At 42.3% G+C, this 16951-nt stretch overlaps 1 protein-coding gene across 2 annotated transcripts in view; it reads right to left on the reverse strand.

The window, feature by feature from the left end:
- The window catches only part of LOC139454247 (small conductance calcium-activated potassium channel protein 2-like), a 66457-nt gene that overhangs the window by 24486 nt on the left and 25020 nt on the right, over positions 1-16951 (reverse strand). The window contains exon 1 of one of the 2 annotated variants that reach the window (XM_071235855.1): positions 5821-5926. The exons of the other annotated variant lie outside the window; for it this stretch is intronic. The gene's annotated coding sequence lies outside the window, so the exon portion shown is untranslated. Of the gene's footprint in view, positions 1-5820; positions 5927-16951 lie in introns of those variants that run through there. 2 annotated transcript variants of the gene reach the window in all.

Raw genomic sequence — 16951 nt, forward strand, 5'->3', positions numbered from 1 at the left:
TTCGATGTGTGTCATGCGGAACGTGCTTCCGGTTTCAGAAATGATAGCTAAAATTGCCATTTAGTGTTGAATGGTTACCTAGTTCTGATTTTCCGTATCATCCAATACTTGTCATTATTTGCAGTGTCTGTTGACTTCGTTCAACTGAACAAATCGCGAGTTGGGCCACGCCCAAACGTGTCACTCACGTTTGTCGGCTTGTCAATGTGTCCGAAAGTTTTAACAAACGAAATCATTTACAAACTCTGTAAAAATGAGAATTTTAAAAAAAAGATTTATACATCCGTGTCACTTAATTGTAGAAAATTAAGTTAGATGTAACAAAAATATTGTAATAGTCCATTCGTCATCACTCGCCCCTTTCCGTAACCTGTATTCGGCTTGTCCCGGAATAACACGAGCTGGTCACGAATGGTAATAGTCTTACGGGATCACTATGCATGTGGAGTTGTTTGTTTACCGCCGTTGCCATGATCGTACAAGTTCCATCCAATCTATGATGTAACGATTTATATTGTTTTTGTTCATAATTAATTACATTGACATTTGATGTTTTTTAGAAATTAAGGAACTTGAGTGTTTTCCTTTCGTCAGCAAACAAAAAATTATGATCGAATATGAAAAATTATAAAATTATAAGGGAAATATCGGGCTCATTGACGCTCAAAGTGAAGCGCCAAAAGTCAACAATGGCCATTTCTCGTGGTTGTGTGCCGATAAATTTGGTCGATACTTTCTTAACTCGCGATGTTTTCTTTTTGAGGAAAATAAACTACCGAAAGTTTTGATATTTTGCAAGCTGAGCATTTATGCATACCATACGTAACTTAAAATATACACAAAGTCTACTCGTTAAACAGTTATAGTTTCATTAGGGGATGTCCTTCGACTATGCGCCTATCGAACGGGTTCGACAGTAGCATTGAGCCTCATACGACCAGCACAGCTTGCTGGGGACCCGGAGTCACCACGGAACATTTGATAAACTATGTGCTGCACGTGCATGCCATGTAAAACGTGGGATATGGCTGCACTCCACAGTTTGTTTCCCATTTTCAATCTTAGTCTAGATGTTGTAATTGTGTCTCTTGTGAAATTGAGACATTGTCTCAGTGTAATAACGGTAAATACCATCTGTTTATATGATAAAAATTCGTGATACGATAACCAAACGACCTGATTCAAACAAGCTTGGACTGTCAGTTAAACTGAACCTACTCGTCCTTTTATTAGGACCGAGAGCTTATATTATTGATGTATGTTACATGTGGAATATTTCAACTGTATCAAGGCATGCATTCATGACCACTCGTGTCTTTCCGGGACAAGCAGAATGGCGACTCGTGCCCCTATTTTATCAACTTGGTTCCCTCTCCGCGCAAACAGACACCGCAAAGACAAATAAAACTGGTATTGTTGGAACCCATGAGCACGTGTATGGAGCTTACGAGACCAGAACTCCTGACAGTGCTTGCGAAGAGCGGTTTGAGAGATCACTGTAGTTTGTAAAATCTTCAATCGAAGAGATTTTCCATTAAAATGCCATTGCTTCCAAATACACAATCACATTATTCATTCAGTAGGCCCCAATCTGACTGAACAGAAGAATCTCGTTTCACTCTTTATTTATATCTGAGACGAGACAGGTTTTAGAATCACCTTCTCGAATGAGCAGTGACATTTCTTTCAGTCTGAATCTGTTTCCCCAGACCTAGCAATAGCGGTGTATCACGATCATCAGAATATCAGATCCAAGTTTCTCTCAGACATGTTGTTGCGCTAGCACAGTGCCAGTTAAAATTTCCTATTGGTCTAGACTCTCTCTTATCGCGTTCGACTGACGTTCACGCTTTCTGTCAATATTTCTCTGTTGAATTGTTCAACATTAAGGATCCAAATTTCGATCGGTACATATACCACAGCGTATCATCAACATATGTGGAATATTTCGATGATTTAAACAACAAATAAACAAACAAACAAGGGAATCATCCAGGATTTTCTCAGCGCCAATAACGGTGTTACCCAGGCCGTCACACTCATCGTTCAGAAGCTTCGAGACTTACTCTAATGACTCAAGATGTGTTTGATTTTTTTAACTATATCATCCCAAGTGTCATGAAATTATCTTTTGGCTTGTTGTACCATAAATGATTGAACTTCAAAATAAATTTCAATTTCAATTTTCTTTCGTTTTATATGCAACCAAGTCGATGTTTGCTTTCTGTTGATCAGTAATACACTCAGTTGGCCAAAATGCGATCCTTGTAAGGTTTGATTAACAGCTATTATCTGAAGTAAGTGACACAAACAAACAAACAAACAAACAAACAAACGAGGTCATTATCCCTCATGCTAAAAACAATACGCCCTTCTCATCATCTTTCAATTCTACAGCACTTGTTGGCTTTGGACAGTATGCTTTGCATCAATCTTTGTAGATACAGAATAAGAAAAACAAAATACCCGCATAAAAACAACACCAGTTCATGGTTGAATGACCGTGTGGAAAACTGCCTGGCTCTATCGTCGATAGCACTGTTACGGAGCACTAGTAACGAGATATGCTTCAGCCATTGTAAAACCATGCCGTTGAACAATCAAATTTCAGGCGTCAATGACGATCGATTTCATAAAAAGCTTCTTGTCAAAACTTTAATTAAAACCCATGCAAAGTGTGATACAATACACTTAATTCCAAACAAGTAATTCTGTTTTGTTGTTGAGGAGTGATATTTGTCAGCTGGGGTGTGAAATGGTAGGCTTGAAACATTGTGGCTGGAATTTGTCAGGAACAATTTCTGAGCATCAATATCTGAGTGACGCAACCGCCACCGGGCGCCTTGAGCAACGGGATAACGATAACCCGATACCTCTTACGTCTGACGGCAACACCGCGTGGGCTTAATAAAGGCAACACTGCATTGTGTTAAAAACGATAACAGTGCATGGTCTAAATAACGGCAACACTGCATAGTCTTAATAACGGCAACACTACATGGTCTTAATAACGACAGCACTACATGGTCTTAATAATGGCAGCAGTACATGGTCTTAATAACGACAGCACTACATGGTCTTAATAACGACAGCACTACATGGTCTTAATAATGGCAGCAGTACATGGTCTTGATAACGGCAGCAGTACATGGTCTTAATAACGACAGCACTACATGGTCTTAATAACGGCAGCAGTACATGGTCTTAATAACGGCAACACTACATGGTCTTAATAACGGCAGCACTAAATGGTCTTGATAACGGCAGCAGTACATGGTCTTAATAACGACAGCAGTACATGGTCTTAATAACGGCAGCACTACATGGTCTTAATAACGGCAGCAGTGCATGGTCTTAATAACGGCAGCAGAACATGGTCTTAATAACGGCAGCAGTACATGGTCTTAATAACGGCAACACTACATGGTCTTGATAACGGCAGCACTAAATGGTCTTAATAACGGCAGCAGTACATGGTCTTTATAACAGCAGCAGTACATGGTCTTGATAACGGCAGCACTACATGGTCTTAATAACGGCAGCAGTGCATGGTCTTGATAACGGCAGCAGTACATGGTCTTGATAACGGCAGCACTACATGGTCTTAATAACGGCAGCAGTGCATGGTCTTGATAACGGCAGCAGTGCATGGTCTTAATAACGGCAGCAGTACATTGTCTTGATAACGGCAGCAGTACATGGTCTTGATAACGGCAGCAGTACATGGTCTTAATAACGGCAGCACTAAATGGTCTTGATAACGGCAGCAGTACATGGTCTTAATAACGGCAGCACTAAATGGTCTTAATAACGACAGCAGTACATGGTCTTAATAACGGCAGCACTACATGGTCTTAATAACGGCAGCAGTGCATGGTCTTAATAACGGCAGCAGAACATGGTCTTAATAACGGCAGCAGTACATTGTCTTAATAACGGCAGCAGTACATGGTCTTGATAACGGCAGCAGTACATGGTCTTAATAACGGCAGCAGTGCATGGTCTTGATAACGGCAGCACTACATGGTCTTAATAACGGCAGCAGTACATGGTCTTGATAACGGCAGCAGTACATTGTCTTAATAACGGCAGCAGTACATGGTCTTAATAACAGCAGCAGTGCATGGTCTTAATAACGGCAACACTACATGGTCTTAATAACGGCAGCAGTGCATGGTCTTGATAACGGCAGCAGTACATGGTCTTAATAACGGCAGCAGTACATGGTCTTAATAACGGCAGCAGTACATGGTCTTGATAACGGCAGCAGTACATGGTCTTAATAACGACAGCACTACATGGTCTTAATAACGGCAGCAGTACATGGTCTTAATAACGACAGCAGTACATGGTCTTAATAACGGCAGCAGTACATGGTCTTAATAACGGCAGCAGTGCATGGTCTTAATAACGGCAACACTACATGGTCTTAATAACGGCAGCAGTACATGGTCTTAATAACGGCAGCAGTACATGGTCTTAATAACGGCAGCACTAAATGGTCTTGATAACGGCAGCAGTACATGGTCTTTATAACGGCAGCACTACATGGTCTTAATAACGGCAGCAGTGCATGGTCTTGATAACGGCAGCAGTACATGGTCTTAATAACGGCAGCAGTACATGGTCTTGATAACGGCAGCAGTACATTGTCTTAATAACGGCAACAGTGCTGTGACTTAACAACATCGGTGACTTCATCAGTGAAGTGACGTGAAGTAACAATAACTTACTTTACTGCAACAGCGAAGTGACGTCACAACAGCACAATTTCAATTCAGTTACTTTACAACAACAATGACGTGACGCTGCAACAATATCAATCAATTAAGTCACGTAATGTTCAACAGCAACAGCGTGGAGACGTAACAACTACTTCAGTAACGTGACAGCAACCATAAAGTGACGTAACAACAGCATAAGTGTGGATACGTAACATAAGCAACAGTGAAGTGACGTAGCAACAGTGAAGTGACGTGACAACAGCAAAATAGTAAAGTGAGTGAGTGAGTATGGCTTTACACCGATTTTAACAATATTCCAGCAATATCACGGCGGGAAATATCACACCAGAAATGGGCTTCACACATTGTAGCCATGTCAGGAATCGAACCCGGGTCTTCGGCATGACGAGCGAACGCTTCAACCACTAGGCTACCCGACGGACACTCAAAATAGTAAAGACGTAACAACAGTTACAGTGCGGTGACAACAACAATAACAACAAAAGTGCAGTGGCTTAACAACGTCATCAGTGAAGTGAAGTTTGAACATCAACGCTTGTACAAAATGTGTTGTTGCTACGCTAGGATTAAAGTGCCAGCAATTACGCAGTGTCCCTCTATAACTTTCACTGGGCAAAGACCAGGAAGCATGGCGCCGTCGACAAAACCATCGTTGGACAAAATATTAATATTATAGCATAGATTGATGATAGTCGTATTGATAAGATTGTTTAAATGCACGAGACAAAGGGCCCCGTAACGCGCAACATTTTTAGCGTTACGACTATCGTGCATCCGTTATGTGAATAGAAACCTGCTGTAACCGTATCGCTTTGTGTAGGTTTGGTGGTACGGACCCCGGATCTGTTTTAACGTGACACGACTGTAGAAGCTCTAATACCTTTACACATTGTCGTGGTTCTAGCACACCTTTTCGCAGCTGGACCCATGCTTACAGTCTGACTGATCCTACCGTAGATATATAACACAACCCGGCTTTATACTACGTCAGCAATAGGAATTAGTAATTCAGGATGAGAAAGTTTCTCCCGTCAACAAGCGCATGGTACACACAGTCTATGAAACAAGTTCCTACCGGTGCTGTTCCTAGTGAATACGGCTCCTTGTCTGGAATGGTAATTCCTGCAACTCTCGACTTCAGGTAAGATCACCTGCCTTACCCCAGCCACCATAACCTGATCGCACCCCTGGTACTGTTATATGGCCCATTGCTGCGCGGACACTCAAAAGAGGCGGGCTTCAAGAAATCGATACTATAGGAGCGTATTAGCTAGCTGCACACGTGACTATAGATTTTACACTGAAAGAACGTCGGTTCCACGGTGGGGGTGGGTGGCCTTGGGTGTTTAAAATGTAGTCGTACCGGCCATGGGGTAATTAAAGCAACTAGTTCATTATGTCCTGGGCAAAGCGTCAAGGGTGTGTTTTGTTGCGAACACCGGTAAAAGTGTAAAGTTTGTTGACGAATCGATTGACTGAGTGATTGGGTTACTCGTGGCTTGACGAGCAGGTGTGCCCTCATTGAGGCTTAGGTCGAGTCTGTGGACACAGTTGCATCGACATCGACAAATCGACTACGACTGTTTGCTGGGGGCACGAGACAGCGTTTATGAGGAAACATCAAGGGAACAGGAGCATACGGGGACGCTCATTACGTCTACGTTTGTAGGGAGGGGAGGGGGCGTTCATTTTGTCTGCGTGAGTGGGGAGGGGAACGCTCATTACATCTGCGTGGTTGGGGAGGGACGCTAATTACGTCTGCGAGGGTGGGGAGGGGAACGCTCATTACGTCTGCGTGGGTGGGGAGAGGGACGCTAATTACGTCAGTGAGGGTGGGGAGAGGGACGCTAATTACGTCAGTGAGGGTGGGGAGAGGGACGCTAATTACGTTAGCGGGGGGGGGGGGGGGGGAGGGATGCTATTTACGTCAGCGAGGGTGGGGAGAGGGACGCTAATTACGTCAGCGAGGGTGGGGAGAGGGACGCTAATTACGTCAGCGTGGGTGGGGAGAGGGACGCTAATTACGTCAGCGAGGGCGGGGAGAGACGCTAATTACGTCAGCGAGGGTGGGGAGAGGGACGCTAATTACGTCAGCGAGGGTGGGGAGAGGGACGCTAATTACGTCAGCGAGGGTGGGGAGAGGGACGCTAATTACGTCTGCGAGGGTGGGGAGGGGAACGATCATTACGTCAGCAAGGGTGGGGAGAGGGACGCTAATTACGTCTGCGAGGGTGGGGAGGGGAACGATCATTACGTCAGCTAGGGCGGGGAGTGAGACGCTCATTACGTCAGCAAGGGTGGGGAGGGGAACGATCATTACGTCAGCTAGGGCGGGGAGTGAGACGCTCATTACGTCAGCAAGGGTGGGGAGGGGAACGATCATTACGTCAGCTAGGGCGGGGAGAGACGCTCATAACGTCTGCGAGAGTGGGGAGAGGGAACGCTAATTAGGTCAGCGAGAGTCGGGAGGGGAACGCTCATTACGTCAGCAAGGGTGGGGAGGGGAACGCTCATTACGTCTGTGAGGGTGGTGAGAGGGACGCTAATCACGTCAGCGAGGGTGGGGAGAGGGACGCCCATTACGTCTGCAAGGGTAGTAACAATACATTGTGTAGAGATGCATATCTCACTAGTAAGGTCGTGGTACGAGTGATGTCTTCCACCACGAAGGAGAATGAACAGAAAGCAAAACATTGATCTGAGTTTGTCAATGAAAAATTGGCTTGGTAATATGTACATACCGGAACATAGCTTTTAACACCCATTTTTTCAATCATTTTACATGTCTCCCTTATATGTGCATGTACTTGTATCGTTTGTTATCGCTATATGATTTCACGATATTAGTATCTTGGCACGGGATATGGTGATGGTGAATGGGCATTCTACTCTATCGACCAACGTCTCCGAAAAAGTGTCCTGTATCCAAATAATATGAAGAATTATGTTTTCAAAAATCCCCAACAGATCAATTTCATCAGTCTCATGTCTGTTAGACATGTGAAGCTGCATACAGCTGCATTCTTTTATACAGCTGACCCAGCGCAACTCCCTCACTCACTCCACACTTGCCCACAGCTGCTGGTACAGACACAATAACATGCTCATTCCCTGACTAAATGGGTGTCTCCTAAGGCCCACCACAACTCCTGATGCATTCCCTGGACTAAATGGGATTTCCGAAGGCCCACAATAAATCCTGATGCATTCCCTGACTAAATGGTTTATCTCCCAAGGCCCACCACAACTCCCGATGCATTCCCTGGACTAAATGGGATTTCCGAAGGCCCACAATAAATCCTGATGCATTCCCTGACTAAATGGGTTATCATCCAAGGCCCACCACAACTCCCGATGCATTCCCTGGACTAAATGGGATTTCCGAAGGCCCACAATAAATCCTAATGCATTCCCTGACTAAATGGGTTATCATCCAAGGACCAGCACAACTGAATGAAACAGAACTTTCTACAACAAGCAGTGAGACGATGGTTGGGTCGTCTGGGATCCTAGCAAGCAAGAAGGACATCTGCTCTTCGAAATTAACGGGGAGGTATTACAATAACCTCACGTGTAGGTTCTATTCATCATGAACACTCGACAGAAGGATGCACAACCGCGAGACGATATTTGATGGTAAAATCGATTTTCATATGATATATTTTGACAGTAACGTTCTCAAATTACAAGTGAAGTGGTTGAACAGTTGAAAAGTAAAATGGAAAATAACTGGCAGAATATTGACTACGTTTCTGACGTTACTGACATAACAGTTGCAGTGAAGAGAAATATGATTCCAACACTCGCTCAACTCATAGCTGTCGTGTTTATGGTTTTGATTAATCACGACTCGTCGGGAAGAACAGCCCTAAATCACCACTGAATATTATGAAACGTCATCGTAACGTTGAAGCGACGTTTTTTGCCGAGCAATGACGTTGTTGAAACTATGATATTAATCTCATTGAGCGCAGTGTGGGTAATTAAACATCAATCAGTTGATGGGAAGGCATTCATGTTCGCATTTTACAGGTCTATAGACTGTAGAACCTCGTTAATTCGGACATTAATGGTCCATCTTTATCTTCCCATTTAAAAGTTTCTGGATTAACGAAACATCACGATGCTTGTTAAAATGGTGCGTGAATTGAGTTTTACACCACTCTGAACATTGTATGTCATTACGGTGTGTTTAATGTTGGAGGGAAGTATACAATTACACGGTATTAGACGGTTACCACGGTGCTGCTTTTTAAAATAGATATGATAGCAAGCACACTTTTAAACAATTTAAAAACATTTTTCATCACTAGCCCAGCAACCGCCCTGTGTGGCTTGTATTTAATCACCAGGCCAGCAACCGCCCTGTGTGGCTTGTATTTCATCACCAGGCCAGCAACCGCCCTGTGTGGCTTGTATTTAATCACCAGGCCAGCAACCGCCCTGTGTGGCACATCACCAGGCCAACAACCGCCCTGTGTGGCTTGTATTTCATCACCAGGCCAGCAACCGCCCTGTGTGGCTTGTATTTCATCACCAGGCCAACAACCGCCCTTTGTGGCTTGTATTTCATCACCAGGCCAGCAACCGCCCTGTGCGGCTTGTATTTAATCACCAGGCCAGCAACCGCCCTGTGTGGCTTGTATTTCATCACCAGGCCAGAAACCGCCCCGTGTGGCTTGTATTTAATCACCAGGCCAGCAACCGCCCTGTGTGGCTTGTATTTAATCACCAGGCCAGCAACCGCCCCGTGCGGTTTGTATTTCATCACCAGGCCAGCAACCGTCCTCCAGGTCGATATGGCTATCCAAGCTGTTTATACGCGTACTGGCCGTGAATCGAGATTTGATTAAAAGAAGATTTGATTATAACTGCCTTTATACACCATTTCCTCTTCATAGACATGGAACAGTTTCTTTGGACAATTTCTCACTGCACCAAGAACCTCAAAAGGCCACTTGATTTCATCTGCTCGGCTTGGAAACCTTTTTCCCTGTCTCTTGCAACCAGAATTGAGATCAAAATGACAACTCGCTTCCGCAGAAGCCAGTAGGTGCATCAACATAGGGTTGAATAATCACAGATCGCTTTCTTACTTTTAAGCCGTAACAGATGACCCTTTTGCTAGTTGATCACAGGGGCATCCTTGAGAGTGACGGTTTCTGTAATACCCCTTTAATCGCAAGGGCGTCGGCGACGAATGTTTTGATCATAAAATGGATCCTCAAGAGGGCGCCCTTGCTATTGTACTCTGATCTCGTATATTATCTTGTCACGGTCGGCTATTCCACGTTACAATTGATGCCAATGACGTATGCATACGAACCTTTGGGAAAACGATCGTAGGATATATTTCATTATGAATCCCTTATTGGGTTTATTTTAAATGGGCGTGTATATCCCTTTGACTTGAGTTTATACCGACCACGAAATTAAATTATGAACATATAAAGCGTGAGAAATTGATACTGACAATAGTCCTTTTTTATCGATGATAATGCGAGGACATTTATTATTTATTTCATGTTTAGCTGTGTCCAGCTCCCATTGTGTAACAGACATATTAGTCTATGGTGGAGGATATTACACCCCCGATCATGTTTCATACATGTTGGCGACACTGTCTACAATCGCCATATTTTGCATTTCGAAATCCATCCTCCCGAGGCAAGGGAGATAACTGAATATAAAAGTCCAGTTTCCAGTGCCTTGCCGAACTAGGCTGGAATCATAGAGTTATGTTTTGTCTGCACCAACAAGTCTATGCAAAGACCAATCATAATCGCGTAAACTGCCATGCAGATTTCGGTCGATTGAACATGAAAAGATTTGGAAAATATCTGTGGGCGGTCCCAGATGGCAGTTTACGCGATTATGATTGGTCTTTGCATTGACTTGTTAGCGGTGCACCAGAAATGGTCTTCACACTCATGTCGGGAATCGAACCCGGGTCTTCGGCGTGACAAGCGAACGCTTTAACAACGAGCGCTACTGACTGACTGACTGACTATTATAGAAGACTTAACGTGCGCTTTGCGACTGTAGCGTATTTCGCACACGGGCCTGGCCAGACCATTTAGTGTATTCCGAAAAGGGTGAAAGTGGTGTGTCCAAGGAACGCAACTCATCGAATTGTGGCGCCTTAGACGACTGGGCCGCCCTCGTCCCCTCTGCATTGAATTGTCCAATACAGTTGTATTATAACGCAATACAATTGACACGTTCAGTATTTCGTCCATGTGGGTAGTGTTGTGTAGGCGTGTGACACCGGTGTTATAAATAATGCTATAATGAAGTATGACATGTACGTATTGATTCAGTTTTGAAAGGAATATAATATTGCAACAATATGTAACATCTGGGTGTTATAATGAAATACTTAAATCTTGTATGTACACCCAACACCGCACTGGTGAATACGGGGGATTTGATCCGTACAGCTCTATTGAAGAGCGTTCAACCAACGGTTAACACAACACTGATACGGTATTTTACTTCCCGGGGATGCTTGGGCTAACAACAAATGGAACAGCATGAGTATAAGTGTAAAATCAGATTATTAAAATAACAAAGAGTTATGGATGGATAACGGTGAAGGTCGCTAAGACCATATTCTGTGTGTGTTGTTGTTTAACGTCGCACTCACTAATATGCCCGCTTTAAGACGGCGGCCTGTAAATAATCGAATTTGAACCGACAATCCAGTAATTGACATTAAATGCAACAATACACGCCGTCGGAGGACGCTGACAACCATGTCACCGAGTCTGATCAACTGATCGCCTCTTTCGACCAGAATCGGTCGCTATGGACCAATCCTAACCCAGATTCCCTTGGAGATAAAACTGTGTTTGTTTTGGGGGTTTAACGCCGCCCTCGGCAATATTCCAGCTATATGATGGCGGTATGTAAATAATCGAATCTGTATCAGACAATCCAGTGATTGACATCATCAGCATCGATCTAGGCAAATGAGATACGATGACATGCATAAAACTAAGTAAGCGAGCCTGACCACCCGGTCTCGTTAGTCGCCTCTGTTCTACCCTGATCTATCTTCACGCATCGGGGATACTGAGCGAGCGAGCGAGTGAGTGAGTGAGTGAGTTTCTGAAATCATTTTAGTTCTATCATGGTGCTTGATGTGGGAGGAAATCCCGAAGTGATCCGCCACGACGACTGGGCCACGAAACCTAACACCATGGTACACGAGACAGTAATGACAGCAGTAGGGCTTTGTAGGGCTTTGTCAATACGGCTGCCGCAGTTTGATATATAAAATGACATTTAATCTGGAGCATACTTCAGGAACAAAATCAACTTTAATGGAAATAAGACTTCAAGACCAGAACAACAAATCCACACCAAAATCTACAAGTGATATAAATAATACCCAATGTCCATTTTACATACATGACAATATGTGAATTGAATATATTTGTACCTATCCCTAGTAATTTAAGCTACGTAAGCAAAACGGCCTCCAACCAGATATGATACTAGAATTAAAACCACATTCAAAGTAGGATTTCACATAATGTTTACCACTATTTTGGGTTTAACATCTCTTTGGGAGGTGTTTGGTAAATGTCACCGCGTGTCAGATTATGAGGGGTTGAGGGATCCCAAAATCCAGATTTTGAACGTTAACCTCTTTAACAAAACGCACGAACACGAGTCAGCAACCTAAGGATCATAATCTAGGATTAGAACCCACGAACTAAGGGACACAACTTTGCACAGCGAATATAGGCGCATTAGATCACACGACTGCCAGTTCCCGGAGATTAAACAATACAAAACGTTTAGATTTAATGAAAGGTTGACGCTCAACGTATACATAAATTTATTAACATTTCAAATTGAAAGATATCATCAATGCCATCAAACTTTAAGAATTTGTTTTAATATCAACTTACTGCTATGCTAATTAACAAAATAATATTTAATCGGCTAATTGCTATCTGCTAATGTTCATCGAGAGCTATACATCATTACTTTCGTACTCGTGGAATGAAACTCTTCATCTCTGTACACGCCTTCTTCCACTGAAATCAATTCTAATAGGGTTATTTCCAGGGACGTGTTATGGATTAAGTGATCGACTGATTCTCTTAAAGATTCGTGATCCTTATCTTCATCATGTTTATGCGTTATCAGTGACGTTACCAGAGGTTACCATGACGTTACCAGACGTTGCAAATGCGTTATCTCATTCAGCTGAGGGCATTTGTCCTTTAGGAAACGACCATTTCATAAATTCTTTTTTTCAACAGTCTGACGCATAATTCTTTCCTGAAGAATTTTCGGGGACAATTTGTTTTTTCGATAAAATTCCAGAGCCCTCACCCAAGAATATTAGTGAGTGAGTGAGTGAGTGAGCTGTAGCGGGCATAATACTACATTATATTACAATAACCATATGCATGTGGTTAGATGTTTTGTCAAACTAAACTAAAAATAAAATATGCCATGCAAAGCAATGCTTCTCTGTTTCGATTTTGCCTTTTTGCTTATTCCAGCCAAACGTTTCCTTTCTGTTATAGTTTAGTCATTTTTATCTGTTAAGATGGGAATTGTAAGCTTTGTTGTTATTATGACATTTTTTTTAAAAACCAAAAGGATTCATCTTCAGCCTTGTTTTTTTCAAATTTAACTTTACTCTCACAGAACAAACAACATTAGATCTATATCAGGGGAGTAGTCATTATTTTTTCGCTCAAACGCAAGGTGTCGCTATAGATTGATAGAACGGACAAAAGCTCGAGCGTTGAGGCTAAACTGGGTTAGAGCCAGTGGTGTCTTGATGAAAGAGGCATCTGATATCAAAGGATGACGAAAAACATCACACACACACACAAGTGGAAACACTTCTAAGTACATTTGAAATCTGATTATCCACAATCAGCTCACTTTTGAAGCATGTAGTTCGCTACTCAGAGAACGATTATTTTATATGAAAAGACTGTTAAGATAGATGAAACATGTGCTTTATGAAATTGATACATGAAGGTCATTCTTTGGGCGGAATATTTTCCTACTGAGCTCGATTCGAGGACAAAACCGCATATCCTGCATGCATCAAGGACTGGCCTTGTCAGTGTGCGCGCGCCGACTGCGATCGCTCGTTATTATTTGTGCTCCGAACTCAATAATTCCGCCTAAGTTTATATGTTCGCGAGAGTACACACACATATAACTCATGTCATAGAATAATCAGACTCGATCATCTGCCGAAACATATTCCATTGAGCGTTAAAGGCAAACTAGTGGTGATAAAGATAAAGATCATATAAAGGTCAGATGAAAGTCCGATGAAAGCCAGATGAAAGCCAGATAAAGATCATATAAAGGTCAGATAAAAGTCAGATGAAAGCCAGATGAAAGCCAGATAAAGATCTTATAAAAGTCAGAAAAAAAGTCAGATAAAAGTCAGATGAAATTAAGATGAAAGTCAGATGAAAGCCAGATAAAGATCATATAAAGGTCAGATAAAAGTCCGATGAAAGTCCGATGAAAGCCAGATTAAAGCCAGGTAAAGGTCAGATGAAAGAAAGCTAAATGATGGACTCACAAGTTGTCATGACCATGGTAGCTTGATTATGGTTTAATGAAAAATGGGGTCACATAAAAACCAACATTTGTCATGAAAGTCGAAGCGGCGGCGGGGTAGCCTAGTGGTTAAAGCATTCGACCGTCACACCGAAAACCCTGGTTCGATTCCCCACATGGGTACAATGTGTGAGGCTCATTTCTGGTGTCATCCGCCGTGATATTGCTGGATTACTGCCAAAATCGGCGTAAAACTATACTCACTCACTCACTCATGGAAGAAGGAGCTCATCTCCGCGCATGATTTTTACGAACCCTACCGTTGCCAAATATAGAAGTAAAGTGTCGAGTTGATGGCCACAGGGTTGTAGTAGTTGTTGCACGAGAAATATTGCCGTTTGTGCGATGTAATCAGAGGCCCTTGCTTGATTCGTTTGTTACAAATAGTGAGCACACTGCACTGCGCCGTATGTATTCACGGGTGGTGGAGGAACGACGCCCATGCAAGCCCCTGAACATTTAAGCATATGTATTTTAAGTAGAAGACCCAGTACCAGGTTCACGTTTGTCCATTTCGTTCAATTTCCGTGATCCATTCCAATAACTGTTTGTACCTTTTGCGTCAAATCACATGGAATCCATTTCGGGCGATATTCAAGACGTTTTTCTTTGGCTTTTAATATTTCCCATGATCAATAAAATATTTCAAAATCAAATACGCACTCCCTTTGTCTCGAATTCGCTAAATTAATATATATCGAATGGTATAGATAAGTTGTGTTTTTGTATATTTACAATATATGTTCCAAAACAGATGGACGTCTTTCATGCAACGTATCACCACTTTATAGCAATAGTAAAACTATCCTCTTTTTTCGAAGTAACCAAAAGCCAGTCTTAGACTAGGATTCGGCACCAATGGTAATTGTTGACACTAATCTAATACATTGAGCAAACGTCCTGTGACTGGATGTCTGCATGGGGGACCGGTTATTGATCTGCTGGAGTAATCTGTGTTTGTTCTGAAATGTCATCGGATGACTGGAGCTTGTGGGAGTCCCAAGTAATTTTTGAGGCGTTGTGTTCTGAAATACAGATCTATATTACGTTCTCCAGGTCTCCGGTTTTCGACAGAACAACCATTTTGCGACAATTGAATAAACATAACAGATTAGTTGTCGTCTCGGAGGATACTTATGTCGTCCAAACTACGGTCAATTTTCAAATTCATGGATTTCGTATTTTCCAAATGTGACACAGGAATAGTGGTTTTGTAATGAAGGATGGATTTTTACATATTCTGAAACCATTCTGTATAAGATGCCATCTCTCCGTGCCAAGTTAGCTCTCTCTTGGGCGTCATGGTCTCGAGTTGCCCGAGTGTTTGGTTTGGAAAATCAAAAAGTGTAATTTTCCGACCGTGGGACAAGTACCGAAAATCGGTTGGGGTTGCAATTAGGCCGTTTGTATAATAATAATAATAATAATAATAATAATACTACTACTACTACTACTCATCATCATCATCATCATCGTCATAATCACAATAATAATAATAATATCTGTCTATGGTTTTATCATACCAGTAATGTTTTGTCCAAGAATGCATAATGCTAGTAGAATCTGTTCATTTCTACCTTCAGAAACAGATTCGACAGTGGTCTCCAGATGTTTAATAAACCAACAGATCTGATTGAAACTTGATGTTGAAAATGTCAAAATTTCAAAATCACGAGGCGATATTACCCTCGATTATCCAGTGCATAATATCTCCATTCTTTTGCCATAAAAGCAATGACCCATTCGTCAAGTTTCGTTTCCATTCGTCACCACTCGCACTTTTCCGTGCAAGAACACTCGTCCCTCTGTCGATCAATATTATGTGCCCAAATAGGACACACCAATCAAATGCGCGTAAGACTTGATGTGCTTTGATAAAAATAATCCAGAGTATCAATCTTGGCAATATGGGATCATTTAAAAAATGTGAAAAATGCATAGTCTAATTTCGACATTACAAAGTACATGGATAACAGAATTGTGTTGTGTTAATTATAGGAGGTGAGGTGAAATGGGGTTTGACGTCGCGTCCAAGATTATTGCACTTATATAGCAACGTGGATAACAAAAAGTAGCATCTTTTAACGTGTTTTTGGTATGACGCGGCCAGAGATGGGGCCCCGCACCTTCCTCTCTCCGGGCGAACGCTCTACCACTAGACTACGGAGGCGGTGCATTAATTATAGGACCATGCACGGTGGGAGATTCAAAACCCCACACGGCTGTTTGGGTTCAGTTTACGGCTTTAAGTGATTGCGGTGTCTCAACTGAGTGTAATCTCTGACGATCTATTTCCTTAACCAAACTTAATTCAGTTTAATAGCAATGTTAATATGTACGATTAGATTTATATCTATTTTGAAGTAATTGAAGTAATTGGAATAGGTACCAGCTTCAAAACAAAATATATTCACACATAACTAATTATCTTTGATATATCATATTGCTGCACTGCACTGGCAATGAAATATTCACAATTGCGATTCTTAAATGTCGGGGGATTGGAGAAAATAAATTTGAGTGAGTGAGTGAGTTTGGTTTTACGCCGCTTTTAGCAATATTCCAGCAATATCACGGCGGGAGACACCAGAAAT

The sequence above is a fragment of the Haliotis cracherodii genome, unplaced genomic scaffold (genome assembly GCF_022045235.1).
Source record: "Haliotis cracherodii isolate W230 unplaced genomic scaffold, xgHalCrac1.p SCAF_10, whole genome shotgun sequence".
Lineage (NCBI taxonomy): Eukaryota > Metazoa > Mollusca > Gastropoda > Lepetellida > Haliotidae > Haliotis > Haliotis cracherodii.